We start from the raw sequence: 14,857 nt of genomic DNA on the forward strand, positions 1-14,857 counted from the left end.
TGTTTTAACCTTTTAAAATATAGTTTTCCTGTGATCAATCCATTGTTTCCGTTGTTTTGTTTCGTTTCATTTTAAGACAGGATCTCCCAACCCAGCCCTGGCTGGCCTGGAGTTTGCTACATAGACTAGGCTGACCTTGAACTTACAGAGATCCATCTGCCTTTAAGGCATGTACCACCACATCCAGCTTGGCCTATTACATATATGCAAATGAATGGACTCAGTCAGAATAAATATATAAAAAAATGAAGGAATGAGCTCGGGGCAGAACCTCAGGGAATGCTGGTATTTAAGGGACAGAAGGCAGGAGACAGCAAACCCACCAACCACAGATTAATCGGAGAAAGGAAACACCGGAGCACAGTCCAAAGAAGCAGGGAAAGGGCAAAGCTTTAAAGGGAACAGGGTGTTATACCCTGCTCAACACTGCCTAGAGAAGCATGTGGCTGGCAGGAGAGTACTGCATGCGGCCACCAGAAAGTCACGTGGTCCTCTGTGAACAGGGAAGAACTGGAGGCGGGCGGGGGAGGGGGCTGAGGGGCAGGCAGCTAGGGTTTATGGGAAGAAAGTACAGCAAGGAAGGCAGGCTGGAAAGCTACAGATAGTGAGGAGAATTAGAGACCTTTGGGCACAGAAGCTAATTGTCATCATCGGGCTAGGAATAGCCTGTGAGATGTTGAGATGACGGTTACCCTAGAAACCCTGGGAGGAGTGCCCTAGCAACACATGCTGAGATGCGCTGCGCTGCGCTGAAGATGTGCTTGGCCCCATCCTAGTTTTATCTGCCAATTAGCCTGTAGTCTCTGCGCAATCCGGAAGTTGTCTCTCCAAGCCTCTGCCTGGACAGTGAAATCACTGAACGGCTCCTTCCTAATAGCTGAGGTGATGGTGGCTGCTGATACAATTGACTGTCCGGAACCTTCTCGAAGGTGACAAGAAAGAAACCCATTTGCCCACTGCAGAACTTGCTTTCTTGCCTGGTTCTCTAACCTCAAGCTGGGCAACCTTAGGAGAAGAACACAGTAAAAACTAGTCAGAACAGGCATGATGGGCTCAGAGGCTTGGAAAGCATGCTGGACTCTTTCTTCTCCTTTCTTTTAGCTAGGTAGTTCTAAAAAACACATCATACTTTTTTTCCATATATACCTACGCTTCGTTGACTTGACTCAGTTTATTGACGCTTTACATAATTTAAAGTAGACATTATCATTCTCCTTTTTCTTACTTTAAAAAAATATATTTATATCGTTGTGGGGTGTGTGTGTGTGTGTTGGTGACTATAGTGTCCGAGGACCCCAGAGGCATCAGATCCCTTAGAGGCAAAATTACAGGCAGTTGTAAGCTGCCTGACATGGGTTCTGAGAACCAAACCTGCGTCCTTTGCAAGAGCAGTGCATGCTTTCAACTGTGGCGCTGTCTCTCCAGCCTCTCTTAACTCTTGATCCTAGCCAAATAGCTGAGAATCGCAATCTGTTCATAGGTCTGGAAGCTGAGGTTTAGGAAGCTCTGTCATTCACTTGAGACCACACACGACTTACTTAAGGGCAATATTGGGGTGCTGACGAAACTGGGCCAGAGTTCACACTGGCCTGAGGAAACCAAAGGATTTCTCAAATGAGGTAGATTCAAAATTCCACATTCCACATTACAGGGTAGGAGGAGGGTTTGTTTTACAAAACACCAAAACATCTGCATGTTCTATCCGAGCTTTGTCATGCCTCCCCAGCTGTTTTCAGAGCATCTCCATACCCCATCCTTTCATTCCGCCATCTTCTCCTTTACTGCCTTTGGGCCACTGAAACTCCCAGTAATAGCCAGCACTGAGTACCCTCAGATGATAAAGTACCCCTAAGTGCTCACAGCTCTGGCAAGGATAGCCTACCTGGCTATGGTAGTTGTTTCAGCCCTCTCCACTCCATGCTTGGCAGCCACTGTTGCCCGGCCCAAGCTGCCATTCTGGTCTGCGGGTCAGGGTCTAGAGAGAGAGAGAGAGAGAGAGAGAGAGAGAGAGAGAGAGAGAGAGAGAGGATAAAGGGGAAGAGATGGGAAGAATGGAGACAAGACAGAGGTTCTGATCAAGTCTCTCTTCTTGAAGGGAAATCTGGGGTATTTATAGGCTTGGCGCGTGGATACCACGTGCCTTGCAGGTGTGGATATGATGTAAGCCTCACAGGCGTGTATAGTGTGGATAGCAAGTGCTCCGTGCGCCTTGCAGGCATGGATACCACGTGCGCCTTGCAGCTGGGGGCAGTAAACAGCAAAACAAAATATGTGGGATATCAGAGTGTGCTTCAGCTGTTGTAGGCTGTTGAAAAACAAGTCTCACGTCAGGGTATATGGTTCCAGATGGCTGCAAAGATGATAGCCGCTTTCTGCTAAAAGTCGGCTCCCAACAGGTGGTGACTCTCCCTTGGGTATATAATTTTTGTGCCTGATGTGGACTACTTGCTAACTGTCTTAGGATAGCAGAACTCACCCAGAGTGCTGAGCCCAGCTTTGTCACACTCTGCTGATGTCACTAGAGTTCTTCTCCACATACTGTCAATTACATCAAGTGCAGAAATTCTTTGTCTCTTGTCCTGATCAGTTTTTATTGTCATTTTTTGACACAACCTAAAGTTACCCAGGGAAGAGGGCACCTTGAGTGATTTCCCAGATGAGACTGGCCTGCGATCATGTCTGCAAAAGATTGCCTTGACTGATGATTAATGTGGAAAGGCCAAGCCCACTGTAGGCAGCACCATTCCTAGGCAAGTGGTCCTAGACTGCATGAGCCAGAGAGGGAACCAATAAACAGCACTTTGCCATGGTTTCTGCTTTAGATCCTGCCTAAGTTTCTGCCCTGATTCCCTTCCATGATGGATTATGACCTGGAAGTTCAACCCTAGTAAGTTCAACCTGGAAGTTCCCAGGTTGCTTCTGGTCAGAGTACTTTAGCGTAGCAACAGAAAGCAAACTAGAATATCTCCCTAAGGGAAGAGAGAGGGACTGAGCTGCCAATTCCATATCAGTGAGCAATGGCTTAGCTTCTACCTTCCCTGACCACTGATGGGAAAGCCCATTTGCCTAGACATTTTCCTACTGCCTGGTACCCCAAGTTGACCTACTTCCTCCTTTCCTCCTAGTGTGTCTCCTGTGGGATCTGAAACAGAAAGCTATTGGTAAAAAGAACTAGTTTTTCATATATATATATATATATATATATATATATATATATATTATTTCATACACACACATCTATATCTATATCTGTCTCTGCCTCTATATCTATAGAGATCAAGATAGAAAGAGAGAGAGAGAGAGAGAGAGTGTGTAATCTCAGTACCATTGAGGTCAATGTACTAGGATCACCATCAGTCGGAGAGCTCCTTAAGCAACATTGTTTCAAGCTAGCCTGGGCTACATTGTAATAAGACTCTACTTATACAACTCTCCCTCTCTCTGTATGTATGTGTATACATAGATAATAGATAGATAGATAGATAGATAGATAGATACAAACATGTAAAAATGTATCACAAAGAGCAAACTGTTCTTATTAAAGGCAAATCATTTCATATGAAAATAAAGCCCAGGTGTTAGTTTGTTAATGCAATTGGGGGAAAAAAAAAAAACCTCCGCAACTTAAGGCTGGAAAATGCTCCACAGAAAAGAAATGGAGACATCTAGTTGCAGAGTCAGAATTCACAGTGCTGGCCTGGAGAGGCTGGAAGTGTCTCTGTGTCTTCCAGTCACATGTAGAGGGGCCATCTCTTCTCCATTTGGTCTCAAGAGGAGCAAGACTGCAGAGGATGCTCTGAATAGCCAAATACCCAAACATTCCCTCTGCTATTTTAAATTAAAAATCTGGATGACACCAAAGTATCATTCCTTCCAGCTTAAAATAACGCTATTTTTATTATTGTTTCCTATGGAAACCATTTCCTTAGACACAGCAACAGCCAGATCTCAAGAGGGGGTTATCTATGTGAGTTCTTTCTCCCGCTGGGCTTTCAATGACAGGAACCTATATTTTATCCCAGTGGGTTTGTCAAAGCTAACCCCTGACCACTCTACGGAACCTCTGGTGCTGCCATAGCCTCGCTTCCAGCTGCTCAGCAGCCAAGAACAATGATTCTGGTCCCCCCAGAGACCAGTGCTAGGAATGCAGGGTCTTCTGAGACTGATGGAAAGTTACAGAATGTGTGACCAAATTGTCAGAAGTCACCGGGTCAGCTTGGGCATTGGAGCTGAAGAGACCCAGAAGCAACTTCTACTCACACGGGAGTCAGAGAATGCTCCCTTCCTTCCCACGATGCGGGTTTCGGACAACGGATTCTTCTTCTTTCAGGGTGACAAATGGGGAACTTCTGCTTCTACTTATGCACAACAAACTTGTTCAGTATTAGTCACTTGCTTCCTCCCCAAGACAAAGCAGCGGACAAATGAGTATAAGGAAGGTAGGGGTTGCTTGGTATCACAGTGTACTGTGATGGGGAAGCCATAGGCCCTGGAGCCTGAGGCAGCTGGTCATGTGCATCCAGAGTCAGGAAGCAGAAGGATGGACGCTGGCACTAGATTCACTTCTCTTTGTTATTCAGTCTGTATCCCCATGGGATGATACTAAGCACATGGAGAGTGCATCTTCCCATTCCAACTACCACAGTCTAGCTAATCCCTCACAGGCATGCTCAGAAACTTGTCTTCTAGTTGACAGTATAGGTCCTGTCAACATGACAATATTTAACACACACACACACATGCACACACACACTTTATCACAAACGTTACCTCTCCCACAAGCACACTGGGGGATTTCTATTTTCTATTTTTATTCACTCCAGATTTAAAAAGGGGGGGGCAACAAAAGAACAAAAGAAGCTATTCGTCCAACGTCCAGCTGATTGTGTTTTACCAGTCTTGCTCACAGGAGAAAGGGTGGGGGCTTATTTACAACATTCAGGACAGTTTAACTTGAAACACCAAACTTGAAACTTGAAACCTGAAACACCACCAAAGAGGTGTTCCCTATTCTTATCGATTTTTAACCCCTTATAAGTCCCCAGGGAAGGGCAGAGTCCATGCATTTCATTGTACCCCCCACTTCCATAGTAGTATATTAGTAAACCAGGCTTTGGAGGGCCTCATGTGGGCATCACAGGTATTCTCATTTCAAGATGCCCACTGTCATGCCATATAAACACACACACACACACACACACATACACACACACACACACACACACTGAGTAAAGCAATAAAGATAGCAACCAAAGAGCATCAAAGGGCCAGCCTCCTGGAAAGATAATACGTTGAGGTAAACCAGATGGCTACCACTGTAATTTCCTCCAGGAGATATTTTGAAGCTTAGAGGCCAAATGAATACTAAGATGGTACAGCACTCAAGACTCAAAGTTCATGTCTACATGATGAAAAGGATCTGAGGAATCAGCATGCTAGAACAGTGTGCACCACAGTCACTGGGCAATTTCCTTCCAAGCCCTCCCCTCCCCCAAGTTAGTCAGAGCTTTAGTGTCTACACTGAGGAGAAATAAGTAGCCCTTGCTAAATCTGAAGCCCTTAGCAAGGTTAGTGACGAATGTCTGTGTCCCATCTCAGTGACATATCTGGGCACTCATGAAGCAGAGGCAGAGGGATCAGAGGGAGTTCCAGGCCAGCCTGGTCTAAGTTCTAGGCCTACCAGGGCTATGTAGCAAGACCCTATCTCAAAACCAAAGCAAAATCTGAAGCTGAAATCCAATCATTTAATCTCTTAACTTAGAACGGCTGATCTATACCTTGTATATTTTTTATACATAATGTCTAGCTTTCAATCAAATTATTATCAATTATACCCCCCAAAATGACCGGTGACCAAAAACTAAGAGTGACCAAAAAGGCACGACAATGGAAAGAGAACACGTTTGATCCAGACGTTAAGTTTATGAGGCTTAGAATTTTAGATAAAAATATGATTGAAGTGGTTATAAAATTATAGAGATTTTCACCAAGAACTGGGACCTATTTAAAAAAATACATTAAGTGAATTGAGAATTCAAAACCTGGGGTTAGTAGTAATTGAAAGAACAGATAATTAGAAGATAAGTAAAAATTTAAAAGTCCAAACTGAGGGCTACATCGATGGCTCAGTAGTTGAGAGTACAGTCTGCTCCTCTAAGAAGACCCAGGTTCATAATTCCTAGCCCCCACATGGTGGCTTACAATCATTTGTACTCCAATCCTGAGGGATCCAATGCCCTCTTCTGGACTCTGTAGGCACCAAACATACATATGGTGCACAGGAATACATATACACAAAAACCCACACATTAAATAAACAAATAAATAAATAATTTAAATCCAAATTGAAATATAAAGAGGGAAAAAAAGCTTTAAAATTTAAAAATGAAGAGACATATGAGACATTCTAGAAAGTTCCAATATACCCACAGTTTAAATTCCATGAGATGTCAAAGAATGGACCAGAAACCTATTTCCTAAAATGAACAAATGACATCAAGCCACAGACTCAAAGAGCTTGAGGTTTCTGGGCATACAAATGCCAACCTAAGCACATGCTGGCACATCTTTGAAAGGCTGCTGAAAGCCAAGGCTAAGTGGGTGAAAAGCCATAGCAAATAGAGAAAAAGCAAGACCCTAAAAAGGCAACGAAAAACCAACTCTGATACTAGCATTGTGGTTCTACACGTCGGGAGAAAAATTAGAAAATGAACTTTGAAGACATCATGTTCAATGAAACACGAAAGTCATCAAACTAATAGCAATAAGTTGCATAGAATATGTAAAATTTCTACATTGAACACAATCAAATGTCCTGAGAGTGTGTGTGTGTGTGTGTGTGTGCAGTCCAGAGACTGGCATCAGGTAAGTTCTTTGGTTATTCTCAACTTTGTTTTTTGGTGTTTGTGTATATATGATGTTTGTGCATGTTCATGTATGTAAGTATGGAAATATGCCACAGCACATGTGTGGAGGCCTAAAGACAAACTCTGGTTTCAATCCTTAGCTTCTACTTTGTATCTTTGTTATTTACCACTCACTACACATGCACATGTGTGTGTTGGTGCATGTGTGGATTCATGTGCGCATGTATCTGTGCATGTGTGTCTTTGTGTGTGTCTATGTGTGTATGTGTGTATATGTGTATGTCTGTGTGTGTATGTGTGTATATATGTGTGTGTGGGTCTGTCTTTGTGTATGTGTGTATGTGTGTGTGCTCTCTACCTTACTCACTGAGTCAGAGTTTTCATTTGGAACTAGAGTTCACCAATATGGCTTGCCTGGCTAACCAGCTTGATCCAGGCATTCCCTGTCTCTACTGTCCAAGCTCTGGTATTACAGGTGAGCCATAACTCCCACTCAGCACTTATGTGGGCTCTGAGATTGATACTCCAGTTCTTATGTTTCTTGCCAAGCTCTTTACCCACTGAGCCAGCTCCCCAACCCCCACATTTAGCTTTCCAAGGATAACTCCACTCTAATCAATGAACACATTTGATAGCTCCCCATAACAAATGTGTATAGGTCATTGACACACTAAAAATTAACGAAGTGAGTTTAAAGCTTTTACTGAAATGTAAAGGATGACCATAGTCTCAGTATTGATGAGTGATATGAAGACTTATATATCCAAATATTGAGGAAACTAAATGATTACAATGTTGATGGATGAACAGAACATAAAGTAGAACTTCGTGGTATCATGTGAGGATGAGATTAAAAAATGACCCCTTCAGTAAATGACAGCCTGTCTAAGTAAAGGGAAAAAGTGAGCCTTGATTTCCTACTTCACAACAACCCAAGGCAATTCCAGATGGGCCATATACCTAAATGGGAAAGAAAAGAATACAGTGCCCAGAGGGTAATACAGGATACGAGCCTCATCACCTTTATGTAACAGTAGCACATTTAAATGGGATACAAAGGCACTAATGTAAAGAAAAAGATGCAAAAACAGATAGCTACTGTGGTGTTTTGAATAGGAATGGTCCCCGTAGGCTCATATATTTGAATGCTTAGTGACCAGGGAGTGACACCATTTGAAAGGATTAGAAGGATCAGGTGTGGCCTTGCTAGAGGAAGTGTGTCACTGAGGTGGGCTTTGAAGTTTTAAAAGCCCATGTCAAATCTCCCTCTCCCTCTCCCTCTCTCCCTCTCTCCTCCCTCTCTCCCTCTCTCCCTCTCTCCCTCTCTCCCTCTCTCCCTCTCTCCCTCTCTCCCTCTCTCCCTCTCTCCCTCTCTCCCTCTCCCTCTCCATCTCCCTCTCCTCTCCTCCCCCTCCCCTCTCCCTCCCCTCTCCCTCCCCTCCCCCTCCCCTCCCCTCCCCTCCCCCTCCCTCTCCCTTTCCCCACCCCCTTCCCCTATGCCCCTCTCCTCTTTCTCTCTCCCTACAACAGATCAGGATATAGTTCTCAGCTACTGCTCCAGTGCTGGTCTACATGGTGATAATGGTCTAAACCTCTGAGACTGTAAACTCCAAGTAAATGCTTTCTCTCGTAATAGTTGCTTAGGCCATGGTGTCTCTTCACAGCAATAAAAGGGTGACTAAGATGGCTACTAACATTAAGAATGAGTGCTTGGTTTCTATCCAAATTGGAAGCCTAAATCTGGATCCTAATATCACTGAGGAATGTTGTGCTGGCAGCCATGACACAAGTGAGCCTGTCACCTAGAGTGAAGGCAAGCAGGCAAAAAGCATAAGCTTCCTACACCATCTCCTTTTCAGGGATCTCATAGGAAGGTGCCACCCACATTTAGGAGGATTCTCTTACCACTCAGATAATGTAATCAAGAAGATTTGTCACAGAGAACCCAGCTATCTGCTTTTGTTTGATTTCAGATCCAGTCAAGCTGACAACCAAGATGAACCATCATATAATATCTGTGTACCCTATAAATAATTGAGAAGGAACATGTCTCATTGAAAATAGACAGATAGAGCTTGATTAGGCTCTTGAAGAAAGTATGTCCAAAGAGGAACAAGCACAAAGGCTGGTTGGTAGCATCAGTCATGAGAAAAAAAAAATGAAAATTAAGAGCAAAAGATGTTGTCACCCAACGGAATAGCTAAAACAAGAGGGGCGTGGCAGTGCCAGGTATTGATGAGGATGACTCTGGATCTCAATCATGGCTAGTGGGAACATACGGTGCTGCAAGGCATTGTGGGAAATTAATTTTTAAATGGTCACTAAGTGTCCACACATGTATATGCAGTTGCAATTAGCATATCTAATTTGCAGCTAGATGAGGTTTATGTCTTCATCCCTGGAGTCTGGACTTAGTCACATGATATGTTTTCACTGCTAAGACACAAGAAAAGCATGTAGGTGTGACACAAAAATGCTAGGGGAGAGCGGCTCTGTTGGAGTTCACTCTCCTGTTGTCTTGGGAATTCCCATGGCCACCACCATGTCACTGGAGCCAGATTCCATTGCCAGGCAATGAGTGAGCCAGGGATCCTAATGACCTGAATGAGCAAGCCTACTCTCCTAATGACCTTGATGAATAAGCCATGGCTTCTTTGATGAGTGACCCAGGAGACAGTGATGAGTGACCTATGCTGCCATTGCTCTTAGTGGCAACCAACTGCTTGCTACAACCATGAATGAGACCATCCACTACCTGCTGACTGCAAAGGCTGGTCCAAACCAGCTGACACACATGAAGTAAGCATTTTAGATTAATCCAGTCTCCTGTGGTGACCCAGAGAACCATGAATTTCTGTTTGAAGCCACTATATTTTGGGAGTTTTATTATATCAAAAAAAGCTAACTGGCAAAACCGCTTTAGAAAACTGTCTTTCGGAATTTGCTGCATCCATACCCCGTTACCAGAAATCCCACTCCTGAAAATCATCAACATTGTGAACAAGAATATTCATTGTAGCACTATTCTTGATAGTCCTAAAAAGAAAATATCAAAAATACCCATCAAGAGTACAATAAAGTAAACTATCGTCACCCAGTAGACACTACACAGAAATAAAGAGGAACAGACTATCAGTAGTCACATAACATGTATGTGTAGTGGGTTGGCCTAATGCTGTGGCCTCATCTGAACTCACGAGGACAACAACCACAAGAACAAACTCTGTTGTTTACAACTCTCCCATTCTCTAGAATCCTGTCATAGCAGAACAGATGGAGACACTTACCATTGGCAGGGTATGGACTGGGATGGAGGCACTAAGTAGGTTTCTGAATGCTGGGCAGGTTTTAGGACTGGACCTGGGGTGGGGGTGGGGGGTGACTCAATTGAGTTTACTCTGTAAAAACTCAGTCAACTAAGTGCCCTTTCCCACGATGTCCCTTGAGGAGGACACTTAAGAGATGGTTCTCAGTTAATGTCTCTGCCATCTTTAGGTTACTTACCTATACACACATATCCTACGAAGCCTCTAAAGATTATTCCCAAGTCTTTATCCCTAGTGCCATCTCCCTCTGCTCCTTCAGTGAACTTTTTACATTTTATCTACTTGTTTATTAATTTAAATATTTATTTACTGTGTGGTGTGTTGGGCCCTGCTAACAAGGTCAAAGTCTACCGTTGTCTGGATAGCCTCCTGAGCCTGCAGCAAAATGGGAGACTCCTTTTACCATCAGAGCTCCTTCTTCTCTGACCTTGTCTGGGGAGCTTGAAACCCCCATACCCTATACCTGCGGAATGTCACATAACCTTGGTGAGATTACAGGGTCAGCTCACATACTCCTGTCCAGCAAGCACCTGAGATTCCTGTCGTGACTCTCCATGCTAATGAGGCATCTCGGTACCTTAGCCTTCTGCCAATGACCTCTGCCCACTCTGGATATCCCTACCCCTTTCCCTAAAACTATATATAACCCTTAATCTACACTGTCATGTTTAGTTGGAATCTTTGCAGCTTGATTGTCATTTTGTCAGAGTAACTGAAACTACTATTTTAGAGCAGAGGGCACTGGAGAGTTGATCACTCGGGGTCCTATGCCTGGTTTTGTCACCAGCTGGCATGGGGGAAAGCAGGCCTATCCCAGCTGTGTCCCCGAATGCCTGCAGGTTCTCATTGGGCCACTGTCACAGGCAGGCACTTCTTGTCTCCAGTGTCTAGTGGATCTCTTCAGACAGTGCTGTGTCGGATTTTTGTGTTCAGGGTACACATAGCTGAGCACTCTGGTGGGTGACTGAGAAAGCGATGTCCAGTTCACCATAGTTACCAAACTGACTCTTCCCTTCAGGGGATGTTTAACTCCTTGGCTTAAATCTGTCTCGCCATTTCTAATGATTGCCAGTCAGGTAACAGCATCTGCTCTGGTACTGACATTCCATCAGGCTCTGGCCAGTGGTTCTCAACCTTAGTGCTCCCTAACACTGCGACCTTATTTAATACAGCTCCTCATGTTATGGTGACACCCCCTCAACCATAAAATTATTGTCATTGCTGCCTCACAGCAGCAGTCTTGACACTGTTGTGAATCGTAATGTGAGTATCTGATAAGGCAGGGTGTCTGATATGTGATCCCTATGAAAGGGTCATTCAACCTCAGGGGTCACACCCCACAGGCTGAGACCCACTACTCCAGACTGCTACATCATTGAAAGCTGAATGATACTTAGCCGCTTAAATAAGAGCCATAGCTCCTTGAGGCTTTTGTATAAAATTGACATGAAGTGGTATTGGTGTCGGGGTAGCACTAGACAAACAGCATAGCCAGTTCTCTAGGACCAGGCGTCGGTGTGGCAAAAACGTAGAGTGGAAGAGGTTTAAGGTGTGTTTCAGGTCCTGTTCGCTGTGGTCAGCTTCCTGCTGACCCTTGCTGCTTGGGAGATGTTCTCTCTGTCTCCATGTCTCTCTGTCTCTTTGTCTCTATCTCTCCCTCTTTCTTTCTCTGTCTCTCTGTCTCTCTCTCTTCTCTCTGTCTTTGTGTTTCTGTGTCTGTCTGTCTCTCTGTGACTGTCTCTGTGTCTGTCTCTCTTTATCTCTGTCTCTCTGTCTCTTCTCTGTCTCTCTCTCTCTCTTTGTGTGTGTGTGTGTGTCTTTGTGTGTGTGTGTAGATTCCTTACAGGGAATGGCACACAGATGCAAAGTCAATGTTCCTTTTGATCTTGTAATTAGCAGCATCTCTCCTCGGCCCTTATAGACCGAGGCAGTGATGCTTCCCACGGGAGCTCTGGGGACATGCTGGAGGAAAGTGTGACAGAGGAAATGCATGTCAGTCTTGATTGCCTTGTTGTCTGAGACAGGGGCTCACATATCTAGACTGGCCTTTGATTCCCTGTACAGCCCAAGATGTCCTTGGCCTCCCCAGCACTGGGATTACAGATAGGTTCCATCACATCCTGTGTGTACAGTGCTGGGGATGAAGCCCAGGGCTGGATGCGTGCTACTCCAGGCAAGCACTCTACCAACTGAGCTACGCCTCTAGCTCTCCAATGTACTTTTCATTTATATTGTGTAGGGTTGGGGATCAAGCAGGAGACTTGATACATGCTAAGCAAACATTCTGCCACCAAGCCACAACTACCACCAGAGCATGGTGTATTCTAAAACCTGAGCAACTCCTTTAGTGACTCCAAATCGTGACTCTTAGCTTAACGGTGTAGCAAAGCAAGAATAGTTTCCGATTTCTTTCATCCATGACTCAAACTGAACAGCGCAAACTCCCTTGAACAACCATTCCCGTTTACGTTGTAGTTAATTAAGCCCCCCTCGACAATATTAAATTGCAGTTATAAGTTGAATACATTCCCTTTTCCTCTGGACTGCTGCAAATGCCTGGCCTAAGGAGCAAAACCGTTCCAGGCACTTAAGCGATAGTCATAAATCTAACAAACGGAATCTATAAATAATACTGACTCTCGGTTCCCTTAAACATTCCAATGCTATTTATACATTTAATCAAATCTTAAACTTAATTTTAAAATCACATCTAAAATCAATTACTTAATTACACATTATAAGTGGAATTGCAAGGTGGGCTGCCTGTGTTCTCTGTCTCCCTCTTCCCTTCTTTCCCCGTCTTCCTCTCCCCCCCTCGTGTGTGTGTGTGTGTGTGTGTGTGTGTACCTACGCATGGATGCCAGAGGTAAATGTTGGGTGCCTCCCTCAGTCTCTCTACCTTATTTTTTTGAGTCAGGGTCTCTCAGTGAACCCACAGCTGGCTGCTTCAGCTTGCTTGGCTGGCCAATGTCCTCACACCATCATCATGTCCTCCAGTCTATGGCTTCCCAGAACTGGGATGGCAGGTGCTTGCCCCGGGACCTAGATTTTTACATGGGTACTAAAGATATGTGACTCGGGTTCTCAAACTTGTGTGACAAGCACTTTATCAGCTGAGCCACCTCCCTGGCCCTGTCTTTGTCCTAGTGTGTCCGAGCCTGTCAGTAACTGCAAGTGTCTTCTAGAGCTTCATGTAATGGTGCTTATGTTAACTAGCTCAAGTCAGCTGTGTCGCTGCATACATACATTGATACTTCAAAGCGTCATATTGCTCACATAGAATTTTTGTTTGCCGATTAAAACAAGGAGATGCTGATGAAGATGTCATCTCCAGGAAGACCGGCATGGGAGGAAAGAAGAGTGCCACGCCCTGGATTTGTCAACACCAACCAGCTCCTCCGTTCCCAGGACCTCAGCTGATCTCACTGTTTCTTCTGCAAGAGACCTGACGTTAACTCCAGAATAACACCTACCTCATCTGTTTGTAACGGTGGTTTCCAGACCATTGTAACTAACGATTGTACCTTCACCTGGCTGGAGGCATGGCTTGGAGGAAATGAGAAACAATACCTTAGACAACGGGGGCCTCTTATATCAAGGGGGGATAGCAGTGTCTCTGTGGCAGGTGCTGGGATTGAAGGAACCCATGCATATAATCACTGGACACTGTGACTGGGCGTGCACAAGAAACAGTAGCTGCTACTATCGTCCATACATGCATGCCTGTTTTCCTCAGTTCAGGCTGCCATAACAAAATTCTGTAGACTGACTTGACAGAAATTTATTTCTCATGATTCAACAGGATAAAGGCTTGAACTTGGGATACCAGCATGGTTTGGTTCTTGTGAGAGCTCACTTCCTGGGTTGTAAATGGCCATCTTCTTGCATATGAGTCTCTGCATGGTGACAGGAATGAGATTCCTCTGGTATCTCTTTTCAAATCCCTTCCTTGGGGGGGGGCCTCACCCTCATAACCACACTTAAACTAATCACCTTCCAGAGCGTTCGCGCCCATATCAGAGGTAAGGGCTTTAGTGCCTGAATTTTGGGAGGCACAAATGTTCAGTGAAAGGTGTGTTTCACTGGGGTTCTCCCGGGCCTTTTCAGTGTCTCTTGAAACTTCTGAATTATTACAAACATACCTGAACCTGGAGGAGACACAGGGGAGCAATGGCAACCCTGTATTTGAAATGTCACCTTGAGTCGGGGAGAATCCCCCCCCCCCCCCCCCGTCCATTACTTTCCCTGCCTTTCACTCCCCGTACAAACCGTCCGAGGTCCCTCTCAGCTGATTCCTCCTAGTCTTTGGCCAACGGGAAGCAGCAGGGATCGGCAGAGGGCTTGAAACAGAGTATTTCCCCCCCCTCCCCCCGTGCTCCTCTTATGCTCTAGCCCCTGCTCTGGAAGAGATGTCATCCTTCCTGTGATGGCATCCTGCTTCAGCAAGGGACATAACTAGGTGTTGCTGTTCAGCCCTACCCACACCTGTTTTCCTGAAGGTCACAGTCTCTTAGGTCCCCCTACAATTGAGAGTTTCTGCCCTCACCTTCCTGGGTTCCCTGAGCCCTGCCAAAAACACTGTAAAGAGTGCCTTTGTGAGAGAGGCTTCTGCTAGCCTCGCTGAGGGGTTTTCCACTTTCTGATGGGCCCCTGGGGAACAGGTGT

Source organism: Arvicanthis niloticus, chromosome 28 (genome assembly GCF_011762505.2).
Source record: "Arvicanthis niloticus isolate mArvNil1 chromosome 28, mArvNil1.pat.X, whole genome shotgun sequence".
NCBI lineage: Eukaryota > Metazoa > Chordata > Mammalia > Rodentia > Muridae > Arvicanthis > Arvicanthis niloticus.